Source organism: Arachis ipaensis, chromosome B07 (genome assembly GCF_000816755.2).
Source record: "Arachis ipaensis cultivar K30076 chromosome B07, Araip1.1, whole genome shotgun sequence".
In the NCBI taxonomy this organism is placed as follows: domain Eukaryota; kingdom Viridiplantae; phylum Streptophyta; class Magnoliopsida; order Fabales; family Fabaceae; genus Arachis; species Arachis ipaensis.
Genome location: NC_029791.2, coordinates 42,316,677 through 42,332,586, shown reverse-complemented (window position 1 = coordinate 42,332,586; position 15,910 = coordinate 42,316,677). Strand labels below are relative to the sequence as shown.

At 30.6% G+C, this 15,910-nt stretch overlaps 1 long non-coding RNA gene across 1 annotated transcript; it reads right to left on the bottom strand.

Annotated features, from left to right (window-relative positions):
- On the bottom strand, positions 5,697 to 11,594 carry LOC107608210. The gene is made up of 4 exons (XR_001612763.2): positions 11,334 to 11,594; positions 11,111 to 11,238; positions 10,684 to 10,871; positions 5,697 to 6,002 (listed from the first exon to the last, which is right to left on the bottom strand). It is a non-coding gene; the product is annotated as an uncharacterized LOC107608210 (long non-coding RNA).

The window sequence follows — 15,910 nt, the reverse complement described above, 5'->3', positions numbered from 1 at the left end:
ATGGAGCATGGAGCAAATTAAATAATAATAATAGTGCTCGTTTAAAGTCAAAAATCTTGATCATCTCATTTTCTTTTGCGGACAAAGAACTTTAGTATCTAGTTAATAACAAAATCACTTGTTTACTGTACATGATGAGCCTTTCGGCTTAAGGAATTGAATATGCATTCCACCTACGAAAAACAAACAACAACATGTGCATACAAGTCACAGATATGTCTCATTAAACCTTTTTACTGTTCCGTATGATAGATTTAACAGGAACCTGCTATGTTAGGACACCCCAAATCAATCAAAAAAAGGAAATTAAAGAAAAATTAAAACAGAAACAGATCATGAAAATGAAAAAGTGGTATAGATAGCGAGGAAATTAAATTAAAGTAAAACAAAAGAGAAGCCATTAGCCATATTATTCTCGAGTCTTGTTGAATGTGCCGTACAATATTGCTCTTTAGATTTTTGCTTTTACTTTTCGTTACACGATGAATTGTTGGATATATAGGACAAGATATCAAATGGGTTGTTCATGATTATACCACAAATATACGTTTGATTGGATGTGGTATCAATATTATCATGTGCTTAAAGATTTGATGAATAAATTATATAAATCATTGCATAAGGTACAAATATGTATATATATGAGGGGATGAAGGAATATTTGTCCCGTGATGATTCCATGTAGGTCATGAAAAAGCTTTTTAATGTCACCATTCACAAATGTTTACTTTGCTTACTTTCATATATCTGAAAACAATAATTGTCACCATCAAATTTTGCCCTCGGACTCTTATTAAAGGTCTTGGATTGGAGTATTTACCCAAGTACAAGTACGCATAAGTAAAGTCACATAATTTATTCTACATACCAGGTCTTAACACATCAAGACAAAACATGTGTAAAGTATTAACTTGATTTATAAGACTCAAGACCTATATTAGTTAGGAAGTAAAACTTTTAAAGCCAATGCAAATTGATTATTATTTCTTGGAATGAATATGCTAGGTGTCTTTTTTTTAAGGGTAAAACATTTGTATAAACTAAACTAATATCAATATTATATGAATCACCAAATCAAATAATGTTACATGAATATCTTCAATTATATTTTTATATAAATCGAATTAAACTAATTCGAATTACACAATATAGTAATAAATTGAAACACATGGATTCGAATTACATGAAAATATTATTTTAAGTATAAATCGAATCAATGTGATTCGAATTAGTATGGAATAATGTAAATTGAATCAGTTTGATTCAATTTACTACTTGTAACAGATTATTAATATTTAAGTTAATTTTTTATTTATTCTATATTAACTTTAAAATATAAATATCAATAAAAAATACTCCATTTGAATTCAAATAAAATATCAAAAAAATCAAAACAAATAAGAATAGAAATCCAACTTTTATATTTTAGTTCAAATTTTAGAAAATCTACATTTTTATAAACTTATGAATTTAAAACGGGACATTAAACGATTTTTATAAATTTGTTAAAAATTATCCTTTGAGTCATTAGCATCTAAAAAATCATTACTGAGACTTTTATGTTGAAAAAGTTAATATAAAGTATAGCCCTTTAAGGTGGCATAGAAGTTAAAACTTGAATTTCTTTTTTTTCAAAGTCATAAATAACAGTGGAGCAAATTAAATAATAATAATAGTGCTCGTTTAAAGTCAAAAATCTTGATCATCTCATTTTCTTTTGCGGACAAAGAACTTTAGTATCTAGTTAATAACAAAATCACTTGTTTACTGTACATGATGAGCCTTTCGGCTTAAGGAATTGAATATGCATTCCACCTACGAAAAACAAACAACAACATGTGCATACAAGTCACAGATATGTCTCATTAAACCTTTTTACTGTTCCGTATGATAGATTTAACAGGAACCTGCTATGTTAGGACGACACCCCAAATCAATCAAAAAAAGGAAACTAAAGAAAAATTAAAACACAAACAAGCTAAGATCATGAAAATGAAAAAGTGGTATAGATAGCGAGGAAATTAAATTAAAGTAAAACAAAAGAGAAGCCATTAGCCATATTATTCTCGAGTCTTGTTGAATGTGCCGTACAATATTGCTCTTTAGATTTTTGCTTTTACTTTTCGTTACACGATGAATTGTTGGATATATAGGACAAGATATCAAATGGGTTGTTCATGATTATACCACAAATATACGTTTGATTGGATGTGGTATCAATATTATCATGTGCTTAAAGATTTGATGAATAAATTATATAAATCATTGCATAAGGTACAAATATGTATATATATGAGGGGATGAAGGAATATTTGTCCCGTGATGATTCCATGTAGGTCATGAAAAAGCTTTTTAATGTCACCATTCACAAATGTTTACTTTGCTTACTTTCATATATCTGAAAACAATAATTGTCACCATCAAATTTTGCCCTCGGACTCTTATTAAAGGTCTTGGATTGGAGTATTTACCCAAGTACAAGTACGCATAAGTAAAGTCACATAATTTATTCTACATACCAGGTCTTAACACATCAAGACAAAACATGTGTAAAGTATTAACTTGATTTATAAGACTCAAGACCTATATTAGTTAGGAAGTAAAACTTTTAAAGCCAATGCAAATTGATTATTATTTCTTGGAATGAATATGCTAGGTGTCTTTTTTTTAAGGGTAAAACATTTGTATAAACTAAACTAATATCAATATTATATGAATCACCAAATCAAATAATGTTACATGAATATCTTCAATTATATTTTTATATAAATCGAATTAAACTAATTCGAATTACACAATATAGTAATAAATTGAAACACATGGATTCGAATTACATGAAAATATTATTTTAAGTATAAATCGAATCAATGTGATTCGAATTAGTATGGAATAATGTAAATTGAATCAGTTTGATTCAATTTACTACTTGTAACAGATTATTAATATTTAAGTTAATTTTTTATTTATTCTATATTAACTTTAAAATATAAATATCAATAAAAAATATTCCATTTGAATTCAAATAAAATATCAAAAAAATCAAAACAAATAAGAATAGAAATCCAACTTTTATATTTTAGTTCAAATTTTAGAAAATCTACATTTTTATAAACTTATGAATTTAAAACGGGACATTAAACGATTTTTATAAATTTGTTAAAAATTATCCTTTGAGTCATTAGCATCTAAAAAATCATTACTGAGACTTTTATGTTGAAAAAGTTAATATAAAGTATAGCCCTTTAAGGTGGCATAGAAGTTAAAACTTGAATTTCTTTTTTTTCAAAGTCATAAATAACAGATAGTTATATATTATAAAATGACCAATTGTATTTATACAATATGTAATTTGACCAAAGGTGACATAGGAGTTAAAACTTAAATTTTTTTTAGAATTAGAAGTAACAGATAGTTATACATTATAAAATGACCAACTTTATTTATACAATATGTAATTTGACCCACTATATTTATCCTGTATTTTAATTATTTCTCAAATTACATATTGTATAAATATAGTTGGTCATTTTATAATGTATAACTATCTGTTACTTCTGACTCTGGAAAAAATTTCAAGTTTTAACTCCTATGCCATCTTGGATGGCTATACTTTATATTAACTTTTTTAACATTAAAAGTCCTGATAATGATTTTTTAGATGTTAATGAGTTAAGGGATAATTTTTAATGAATTTTTAGAAATCGTTTAATGTTCCATTTTAAATTCATAAGTTTATAAAAATGTAAATTTTCTGAAATTTGAACTAAAACACAAAAGTTGGATCTCTATTCTTATTCGTTTTGATTTTTTTTTTTTATATTTTATTTCAATTCAAATTAGAGGTATTTTCTTATTGATATCTATGTTTTAAAGTTAATATAGAATAAATAAAAACACAACTTTCTTTCATAGAACAGAAGTTGGAGGAAGCAGTGCTTAATGAAGAAAGATATTGAAAAGAAAAAATCCATGATCAAGTGGCTCAAAGAAGGGATAAAAACACAACTTTCTTTCATAGACATTTTAAAGAAAGAACCAGGAAGAATAAGATTTGGAGATTGATTGGCCCTACTGAAAATGTGGGTTGGTTTGAAAATCAATGAATTGCTGGTTATAGAATATTATTCTCATCATGCTTAATACTAACTAAAACAAATAAGAATTTCGATACGAGAATTATCTAAATGGATATAGGACGATTTGTATTTTCTGTCCACTTTTTTTAGCATTTTTCATTTCATATTATCAAATAAATTGAAATTGAAAATTCATAGCAACTAAAGTTGGAATAGTGGTATCCATTGGCATTTGAGATATTGTAGATTGATGAATTAACGAAGAGAGAGGGATTCGAACCCTTGGTAAACAAATAGCCTACATAGCAGTTCTAATGTTACGCCTTGAACCACTCGGCCATCTCTCCTCGAGAATGATTATCGCCCAGAAATTGATGCAATAGTGAATGATTCAACAATTTCTAGGCCATAGGCTAAAAAAATTTATTAATAGGTCTTTTTTAATGTTATTTTGTATTATTTATATTGTACCATTCCTTTGTTCGTGGTGATAAAGAATTCAATTTTCGAATGGATTCTTACCTATACATAGATATCTGATAAATAAAAATTTTATTGACAATTTTCTATCATAGCCAATATTTTATTATAGGGATGGTGCGATTTGATTTTTTTTTTTTTTAATCAATATCAATCTTATGAGAAAGACACATTATTTTATTTGTAAAAACATGAAAAAAAAAATTGACGTTTGCTGAAGGTGAAGTTTAAAAATAAAAAAAATTCCTATTTTTGAGGGTTTGAGCCAAAAATTATAGCTCTCACGAACCGATGGCTGCAAAGACCAGTATCTATGGAGGAAGTAAAGTGGGCCATCTTCAATGTCCATCCCTAGAGTACTCAAAGAGATGATGATATGACTGCCAAATTTTTTCAGAAGTATTGGGACATTGTAAGAGGGGATATTTTCAGGGTTGTTCGGAGTTTTTTTAGAGAAAAAAATTCTTAAGAGTTTCAACCATACTCAGATTTGCTTGATCACAAAGATTACTGATGCTAGCACTCAGGTACGCCTAATAAGTCTGTCTACAGTTATGTATAAAATTATTTCTAAAATTCTAGTTCATAGACTACAAAAATTAATGCATTTAGTGATAAGTCCTATTCAGAGTGCTTTTATAAAAGAAAGGCTTATCTCTGATAACATTCTAATAGCACATGAATGCATGCATTATCTTAAAAACAAGAAGAGTGGTCTGAAGACCGAAATGGTTGTCAAGTTGGATATGAACAAAGCCTACGATAGAATCGAATGGAGATTTTTATGGTTAATTATGGACAAACTAGATTTTAGGGTAAAATTGATTGATTGGATTTGTGAACTTGTGTCAACTATTTCTTATTCTATTGTTATGGAAGATCAATTATTTGGCTTCTTCAAGCCAGAAAAGGGCATATAGCAGGGTGTGTAACACCCTACCACACAGAGTTTTACACCTAGGATGTAAAATAGAGGTGGCGAAGTACTACGACCTCTAAAAAAAATATATTTATATAATATAGCAAGGATATTTTATTCTAGGAGCCTTTGAAGAAAAAGGGGTAAAACAAGATTCGGTAAAACAAAAAGCGCAAAATTTACAAAGCGATAAAGTAAACGAAACAAGATAGATCAAGCTAACAAGATTGTAATCTAAGAGTTCCAAAATACAGATAACAAAACTCAAAACTCAGCTCGCGAAGATAAACCGGCCCGAGCACATAAATATATATATACATACATACATATAGAAAATCTAAAATACAAAGTTACAGAACCTATTTCTCCAAAATAACCTCTAAGAGAAAGTTAATACATCATTTATAGAAGTGGAGATAATAAGTATCTAAATAAATACATATAACCAATTAGAACCCCAAAAGATAAGGATCTTTGCTAATCAAAAGCTTCTAACATGCCTCAGCGAGGTGCCGCCTGACCTGCATCTGAAAATCACAAAATCCACATAGGTGAGAACTAGAGGTTCTCAACATGGTAACAGTGCCCACATATCTAACATATAATGTCTTGGAAAAGTCAAAGGCAATCCAAAAATTTCCGACAATAAATTTAAACTTAAAACCGATATTTAAGATCATAAAATAAGGCAAGGTATCTAAAGAGTTCTAACTTATCTCAATTCTAACTTAACCCTTAAAATCATCGGCTTTTCTCCAATCCTCCGAAACTCCATCCTCCGAAACTCCGATAGAACCACACAGACAAACAAAACAGGCAAAACAAACATAGGTAGAAGGCAAGTACAACAAGAAAATCATATAGCAAGTAAGTATAGTAATTTCACAAAGGCAATCCCAAATAATGCAAACTCAAACAAAACAAACAGATGCGTATGATGCATATCTTTTCTACTGGTCGTGAGCTCACGTGTTGGTTACTTGTTAGAACCCGACACACCCGAAAGCTAACCCGAATATCGTCTCTCTATGCCTCCACACTCTTGGGATATAGTGCCCGTCACACTCTCGAGATATATTGCCCGTCACACTCTTGGGATATAGTATTCGTCACACTCATGGGATATAGTGCCCATCGTATTTTCTGGGACAAAGTGCTCCTACACTCTTAGGATATAGTGCCTGTCATGCCACGCTCGCTTTTGGGATATAGTGCCAGTCACACTCATGGGATATAGTGCCCGACATACTTCTCAAGGTAAGGTGCTCCCACACTCTTGGGATATAGCGCCTGCCATGCCACGCTCTTGGGATATAGTGCCCGTCTTACTCATGGGATATAATGCCTGACACAACTTATAACAGAGAGAAACTCATACATTCTCATCATGAACAAAGTCTCAATCATCACATTCATTCACAATCATACGTAATCATTTCAAAATCATTCATCATACCTATGGCATCACATATATAAATCAATATACACCTTCCAACCTTACTTCACCCCTAAGATACCTCATCATCCATAGTTTCATCTCATTTACTACTAAGATCTAGGGTTAAAAGAGTGAAAATAGAGGTTTAGAGGTTTGAAATTTGGTTTTAACACACAAAACTCATTCTTTGCTAAAAACAGGGTCACGCGTAGGCATTGGTCACGCGTACGCATGAGCACGCGTTTGGACCATGTCGCATACGCATTGCCTTTCCCGCATATGCATGCGCACCAGACAGAAGCGACTGGTCGCGTATGAGAGAATTCGCGTACGCAAAAATCCCAGGTCTCGCGTACGTAGTTCTCTTTTGCGTATGCAAATGCATCAAACAGAAGCGCATGTCCATGTTGGAAATGTATGCGTACGCATACAATGCAGCAGCTCCAAAAAGCTGCTAAGTCCAAAATTTTCAGCTTGTACACCAAACTTTGATTGAGCATAATTTTCTCATTTTAAAATATTTTTCTCCGTTCGAAGAACAGCTTAAACATCTCGGAACAAGTTTTCTTTCTAAACAAGTTTGAAATAAATCGGAGGTCCGAAAACCAAGTTATGCTCCGTCAAAGTTGGCCAAAAATATGGTTTTCCTAAAACTTTACAAAACCTCCATTTTTCAACACAAACCAATTCCAACCTTTTTTAAAACAAACCAAAACTTAGCCATTCAGCATCAAGCCACTCTCAACTCATATTTCAAATTTAACAATATATAATACACATTTATCATCTTACCAATTCTCCATTTTTATTAAATTACAACCTAATACTTCCAATTTCCCAATATTCAATATACAACATCAAATATCCTTATCAAGCACAATTTCAACTTCAAGTCCACCCTTATAGTTACCAATCATCATCTCAACTTTCAAGACTTCAACACCTCCTAAAATAGATTTCTAACTTGCAATCTACTTCAAGCACCCAAAATCTCCATCAAACTTCAATCCACTTACATACATATATTGCCTAATACACATAACATACACCTACACATACAAACTCAATAACTAATCACAATAATTCAAGTATTTCACTTAGAATTAAAAATCTTACCATACCCAAGGATTAAAGGGGTGAGATTAAGCCTTCCCCTCAAGCTAATATGATCATATAACATCAAAGTGTTCAAAATCTCAACATTTTCACTCAAGATTTTTAAAATCAAGGGCTGAAAAAACTGGAAAAAAAACGTGGCTTACCTCTTGAAAAATGTTACGGGCTTTGTGGAGCTCGACGCTGTGGTCGCGTGGTCGCAAATAGTGCGGCGATCGGAGTTCCGGATCAAAAGTTATCAAGGATTGAAATTTGAAATGTGAGGGTTTGTGTTTTGGAAGTTCTCCCCCTTCTCTTCATGTTTCCAGCGTGAAATGCTAATGGAGGGAGAGAGAGTGTGCTAAATCATTAAGTGTGAGTGGAGTGGGTTGGGCCTTGTGCCCAATACGGGCCCGGATCGTCTGATTCGGTCCGTTCGTCCCAATCTTGGGTCGAATTCTTTAAAATTAGTGTCAAAATTCTTATTTTAATTTTCTCTATCATATTAAACCATAAAAAAAATCAAATTTCTTATTTTCTAGAATAAATTCTAATTTATGAGTTAATTATTTATTAATTAACTGAGTTTTACAAGGTGACTCTCTTTTCCTATCTTTTCTTTTTCTGTGCAGAAGAGTTTTCCTTCTTGCTACACAAAGCAGAACAAAACAGATAGATCCCGAAAATTTTGATTAATCGACAATGTCTTATTATAAACCACTTTTTATTTGTTGATGAGTCTATCCTATTTTATAAGGTCTCTGATGCATGAGCATATTTCCTATCTTTTCCTAGTGATTGCATTCAAATTATCGAGTTTAATCAAGAATTAATTATCTTTTAGCCACTATGAATGCTACTTTGAGTTGTGTGCAATTCTGTTTATTTCAGACGAATTTGACAGAGATTGCGTGAAGAAATGAAGCCACAGCAGAACAAGGAGATGGCGCCAAACTTGGATTTTTCAAGTTTGGCGCCAGGAGTGCTTCACAATCCCATTGCTTTCGGCCTCAACGGTGCCAAACTTGGGATTCTCCAAGTTTGGTGCCACACTCACCTACTCCTGGAAAGGTAGGGTGTTCAAGCAAAGCCAAACTTAAAATACTTCAAGTTTGGCGCCAGCTAAGGAGACCTTGAAGAATGCATACAGCCTCAATGGCGCCAAACTTGGATTCTCCAAGTTTGGCACCACCTTTAATGAAATTGGTGGTCCCCAATTGTCCAAGGAGCAGCACAAGATGTATTTAATTAATTTTGATTAAACTTTATTTTATTTACAAATAGGAAAAGATATTATTTAGTTCTAGAAAATATATTTTACATTAATTAGGATTAGATATAAAAGAGAAAAGAATCAGCCCTTCGGGCTCTTCTCTTCTCTTCTACCTCATTCTGCACTTTACAGTTTTTCTGAATCTTAGTTTTCTCTCTGAACCATGAGCAACTAAACCTCCACTGTTAAGGTTAGGAGCTCTGTCTATTGTATGGATTGATACTATTATTTTTTCTATTTTAATTCATGTACTGATTTCTATTTCAAGAATTGTTTTCGTTCTTTATCTTATGAATATGGGTGGAACAGAAGTATGACCCTTGTGCTAATTGAGTTCTTGTATAACTTGGAAAAGCTCTTTACCTGAACAACAACTTGAAAACAATTTCTCCTAAATTTCTAATTAGCTGGACTTAACGGGATACATGACATATAATCCTCTTATATTTGGGTAATTAGAGTTTCTGTGGCATATAAACTAGAATTGAACTTCACCCTCTAATTGGAATTAAGTGACCAAGGAATTGACAGTTGATGAAGGTTAGATGAGACTAAAAAGATCTAACAAATTAAGATTTAGTCACATATAGTTTGCCATGAATGGAATCTTGCATGATTAAAATAGTTAGTAAGAAAAGTCAATCCCGAAAATAGATATCTCTGAAACCTTAACTGTTTTCTCCCATATTATTCACACCAATTTACTGCTTGTTTTATGATATTCTGAATTTACTGTTAATGCCTTTAAACTCTCAAAACACCATTCTCTATTTGTCTGACTAAGCCAATCACTCAATCATTGTTGCTTGATCCATCAATTTTGGTGGGATCGACCCTCATTCACTTGAGGTACTACTTGGTACGACCCGGTGCACTTGCCGGTTAGTTTGTGGGTTATAAATTTCGCACCAGTCTCAGACGAGAATTGTGAAAATATTTTGAACTTGCTCAATTCATATAAAGGCGTTAGTGGTCAACAAGTCACTCTTTTTCAACAACAACACCCTTCCTCATATTCGGACACATATAGCAGATAGATTAAATATCACTCACATTGGAGCTCAGAATAAGTATTTGGGGCTTCCTTCTCTTGTCCAGAAATCCAAAAGAAAAACTTTTAGTAAAATCAAGGAGAAAGTAACGAAAAAGGTGCATGGATGGCAACGGAATCTATTGTCAGCTAGAGGCAGGCAAGTTCTCCTAAGGGCTATAGGCGAGCAGATAACTCGACCAAAGAAGGATAGGGGTCTCGAGTTTAAAGATCTCAAAGCTTAAAACCTAGCTCTATTAGGCAAGCAGTTTTGGAGAATCACAACAAAATCACAGACTATCCTAACCTAGATATACAGAGATAAATAATATAGATATGGTAATGTTATGTCTGCAGAAGTAGGGAACTTACCTTCTTGGGGATGGCGCAGTATGTTGGAGGGCCAAAAAGTAGTTGAAAAGGGCCTCCATTGGAGAGTTGGTTCTGGAACTTCAATTCATATTTTTTCAGATGTGTGGCTGTATCCTCCTTACCCCATGAGTATTCTTCCAATTATGGCATCTTACATGCAGTCCTTTCAAGTTGCCTATATTAAAGATCTACTAACAGAGAATAGAGAATGGAATTAACACCTCCTACAAGAACTCTTTTCCCCTACAATTATAGACCGAATTGAAACAATCAAACCGGGTGAGAGTGAAGATGTCTTAAGATGGGCTTTAAACAAGCCAAAATCATATGATGTTGCTTCTGGTTACTATGTTGCATATCAATTTTATCATTCCTACCCAGATGTGAATCTAAACCAGAACCAGAATAATTTAGTCTGGAAGGATACTTGAAAATGAAAAATCTCTCACAAGGTCCAGATTTTTATTTGGAAGTGCTTGCACGAACGACTCCCTATTCTTTCACAACTGCACCGAAAGTTCTCCGCAACAAGTCCAATCTGTCAGAGATGCCAATCTGTGAAAGAAACAATCAATCATTGTATCACTCAATGTCCTGAATAAAAAAAATATTGGCAACAAAGCAACTTTGGAGCGTCGATTTTTACTCACTAGTTCTCAAGCTTCTGAGCATGGTGGGAAGCTTCATCGGCGCCCCTACGTAGTAGTCATGGTGGGGAGAGGAAAATAGACCTGCTAGCTTGCCTGTGTTGGAATGTATGAAAGGCCAAGAACAAAGTTAGTTTTGAGAATCAAATGAGCTCTCCAATTGAAGTGGTTACTGCTTCGGAAAAATTCATTGAAGAGAGACGCCACTATTTCTAATTGAAGACTTGTTCTTATTTACTTTTCATTTTCTATTCCTCTTATCTCTTTTTATTATTCTTTCTTATTTTATTTAAAATAGGCTCTTTTAATTCTTTTATGTTTGTAGGCTTCAATATAATCATTATCATTAAGAGAAACTTTTTTGAAGGGATTTATGGCAACCAAAACAGGCTCTGTTTTTATATGAATTGTACAAGATATGCCCATAAAGCTATTATGGCTTATGATCAAGGTTTTGCAAGCGGTGATCCAGAGTGAGATGCGAAGTCCATCAGGATTTTTCTTGAGGATGGTCATTTGATAGGACTTGCATAGTCATATGCAAAAAATATGGGACTGTATGGCCAGCGAGTAGGGTGTCTTAGGTAATTTTATATTTATCTTTAATTTTGCTTTTGTAAGTAGGCTATTACACTAGCCAATGAGTGATAATTCAAATAGCATAATCTTCTCATACTCAATTAAGAGGTTGTGGGTTCAAGTCTCTTATCTTTGATTAAAAAAAAAATAGGCTATTACACTAAGCACAAAAATGCTATAACACTCTCAATGGCTTTCATTGTAGTTGGGAAGCAATATATATTGAACTGTGATTATTCTTTTAGTACATAACATATATATATATACTATTTCGTACTTCAATTTAAGTTTTTTGTTAAATTGATTTTCGTAGTTCAGCTTTTGCAAATTTCGGCCTCCTTCTTAGCTTTCTGCTTGAAGCAGAGTCATAATAATTAAGACACGAGCTCTGACATGATTATTATGATTTTGTCTCCTCAATTAGTTCAAGTTTATTTCAGATGACCAATGGAATTACCAACATGATAATTCACTAAAAGAACATTTACTTGATAAACATAAGTAGAAGTGAAACTAACAACTTTGAAATGCCATGTGGAAAGAATCTTGGTCTTCCATAAATTCCCTTATTATTTAATATATTTCATTTTCTATAAAAATAGAATCATCTAAAATGTGTTTAAACATTGAAAATTCCTAATCTTGAAACCTTGGATTGACTTTCAATGACATTCATCAAAGGATAGAACTCATATTCTTAAGTTGCTTGCAGCGTGCTTTGTGAAGATGAGAAACAAGCTGTGGTAGTAAAAAGTCAATTGCAGCTACTTGCTAGACCAATGTATAGTAATCCACCTGTTCATGGAGCACTTATAGTTTCAACTGTTCTTGATGACCCGGAATTGAAGAATTTATGGCTTGAAGAAGTTAAGGTGGAATGCTCCTATATACACATGCTTTCATATTTATTTGTGTAATGCAAATGCATTGTGGTACTAGATCGTGCAAAATGCAAATACTTGAAAAGAATTAGTAAAATATTTCAATACAATATTTGTTGTGTCTTGAGTATTTTGTTAAATATGCTCTCTTTCTCTCTAACTCTTCTTCCTGGAAAAAATGTTAGCTACGATTTACATTGAACTTTTGTTACTGACCATGTTTCTATATGTAAGCAGTTTTAGCATATAACCTAAATAGTTTTGCTAAGGAATGCTCCTAGCTAGGTAAGGTACTCTTCAATTAAATGCAAGATTTAATATTTTCAATAATATTTTCAAAAATTTTAAAATGAGTTATGCTCTGTAAATTATATGCAATCACTCTCCATATAGTAGCTGTTTTATAAAATATTTATTTATTTATTTTTAAAAATATAATTTTTTAATTCTAAAAATATTGGTATTTTTTTATTCAATTTATAGTGTTAATAATATTTTATTTTATTTTATTTAATACCTAATAAATTTAGATTCAAATTTTCTTTTTTTTTTTAACATGGTTGAATTGAAATAGTGCTATTGTATGATTGACAATTTTAATTTTTGTCATAATAACTATTTTCTCCTACTATAATGTTACATGTTAAATATTTTTTAATTTAATTTATACTGTAAATACTAATAGTAATATTTTATTTCATTGGTTACCGGATAAATTAAAAGAGATATAAGAGTTTGGTGTCCAATTATTTTTTTTATTTTACTCCTATCACTATAACCCAAAACAACCGATGCAGTTATCATTATTTCTACCATCATAAGAGCAGCCCAAAATAACCCATATGTAATTATCATTATTTCTACTATCATAAGAGCAGTTTGTTCGTAGAGTTATTGTTATTTCTACTATCTCATATATATTGTTTCGTACTCTTTTATTATATTATTATCGTTATTTATTTTTCATTTTTATTATCACTCTTTTCTAATTTTTTTCTATTTATATTGACATGGACGTTTATTATAAAAATAAAATTTTTAAAATTAATAAAAGGTAAAGGTATATCGTAGTTGGGATGTATTATTATTTAATGCTAAAGTAATACACAAAATACTATTAAGATATATTGGGATACATATATACAATAAATTATAGGAAAAAGGATTCTAATCGTTATAGAGTATATGAAAGGATAATGAATTCATTGTATCAATGAGACCAATAAACAATAAATTAAGTATTACTATATTAAATTGTATTGATGATACGTATTTTTATTTTAATATTAATAATCAAACGTGATAATAAATCAGGTTCGTCCACTCAAAATTTATTCTATTGGTTGGGGAGATATATTTAAAGCAAACAAAATTCAGGAAGATGATGAAAAGAGAAATATTGGATCAAAAGAATAAAAGATAATGAAATAAATTTTTATTATATAATAATAATATCGTCTATTTAGACGTATATACTAATTATGTTAAAAATTTAACATTTTTTCCAGTCATAAACTCAGAAGAGAACAACTAACTCATTTTGGTGACAAATAATATCATTACAGGTAACTATTATTAAATATAAATTCCTAATAAATCAGATGTAAAGTCATTTAGTTTACATTTTGTCATACATAAACTAAGATTAATGTCTTTTTTTGTCTTTACAAAAAATTCAGTGTAAAACAAGATATCTCAATTCTACAGGTTTTAATTGAATTAATTGGATTCATCCCTATAATAAGGAATCAATTTAATTGAATAATCTTAAATCGTTTATATAATTATTATTTTTATGGTGAAAAAATGTGACAGATTTTCAAGACTCAAGAAATTATTAATAAGGAGATGTATGATAAATTACGAAAAAAAATTTTCAGATACACAATTTTTATATTCTCCTATTTTGTTTATTAATTATTCTTATAGTTTGATATTTAAAAACAAAAAAGACAAGCATTCTCAATTCTTTTGTTTTTTCACTATTTATAGGAAAATGAAGTCTCTTCAAATCCAAATTCATATTTTGGCCTACCATTTAAAAAAAAATGAAGACAAATATAAATATTCATGATATTTAAGCAAAATTATCTTTTGTAAATAACTAACATGTATTTTAGTCACAAAAAAAACTAACATGTATTTTGATTTATATATACTCTTTTTGAATCAGGATAATATTATTATCATTATTTTTTTAACTATATTTTTTCTGATAATATATATACCTCTTTATTGTGTGTTTTTATAATTTAACATTTTAAAAATTTTTTATAGTAATTTTAAGGTAAAAAAATGATATAAATAAGATCACATCAATATTAAAATAATGACAAAAATATTTATCTAATAAATTTAAAGAATGAATAATATATTAACAAAAAAAATTAATTTTTTAAAAAACAATAGAAAAGCGACTAGTACCTGTTGAGCCACTAATAACTTACAACTACTGTGTTTTCTTCACCATCAATGCTAGAGAACCAACTTCTTTTTAGCCCACATTAGTCAATTTTTTTGAAATGATTTTATTTATTTTAAATTCTAGTTCTTAAATTATGAATCTTTAATCCTAAATTCTAAATTATATACCTTACTCGCTAAATCCTGCAAAAAAAGTTAGAACTTTTAGAATTAAGAAAAGAAAATTTGACTAATGTTGGTTAATTGAAGATTGATTTTTTTTTTTTATATATACTTTCTCTTTTTTCACAATTCGTCCGTTGTTTGCTTTTGCAGATTGGCATGTTCTCCTATAGTTGGTTGACATCTGAATAAGTTGATCATATGACGAGCAGAGTTTCTTATTTACATGATTCGTAATGGTCAAATAAGGTAACTCGTCTGGTATTCATTTTCTATACAAAGTTAAACCAATTTTATGCTAAATTGTGTGTTAACTTTCTCTCTGATTATTATAGTATGACTGGTCTTAATACTGGCAATATTGGATATGTAGCTAATGCTATTCACGAGGTCACAAAATCAGCTTAGATGATTTAACTGAACAAAGAGACTAAAAATTTTGTGTCCTATGAAATGTCAAACACCGAGTTGTCCTTTTTAGGACTCAATAAAATTAGAAATTTAGAACCATTCTTGTTATTATTGTTGACACTT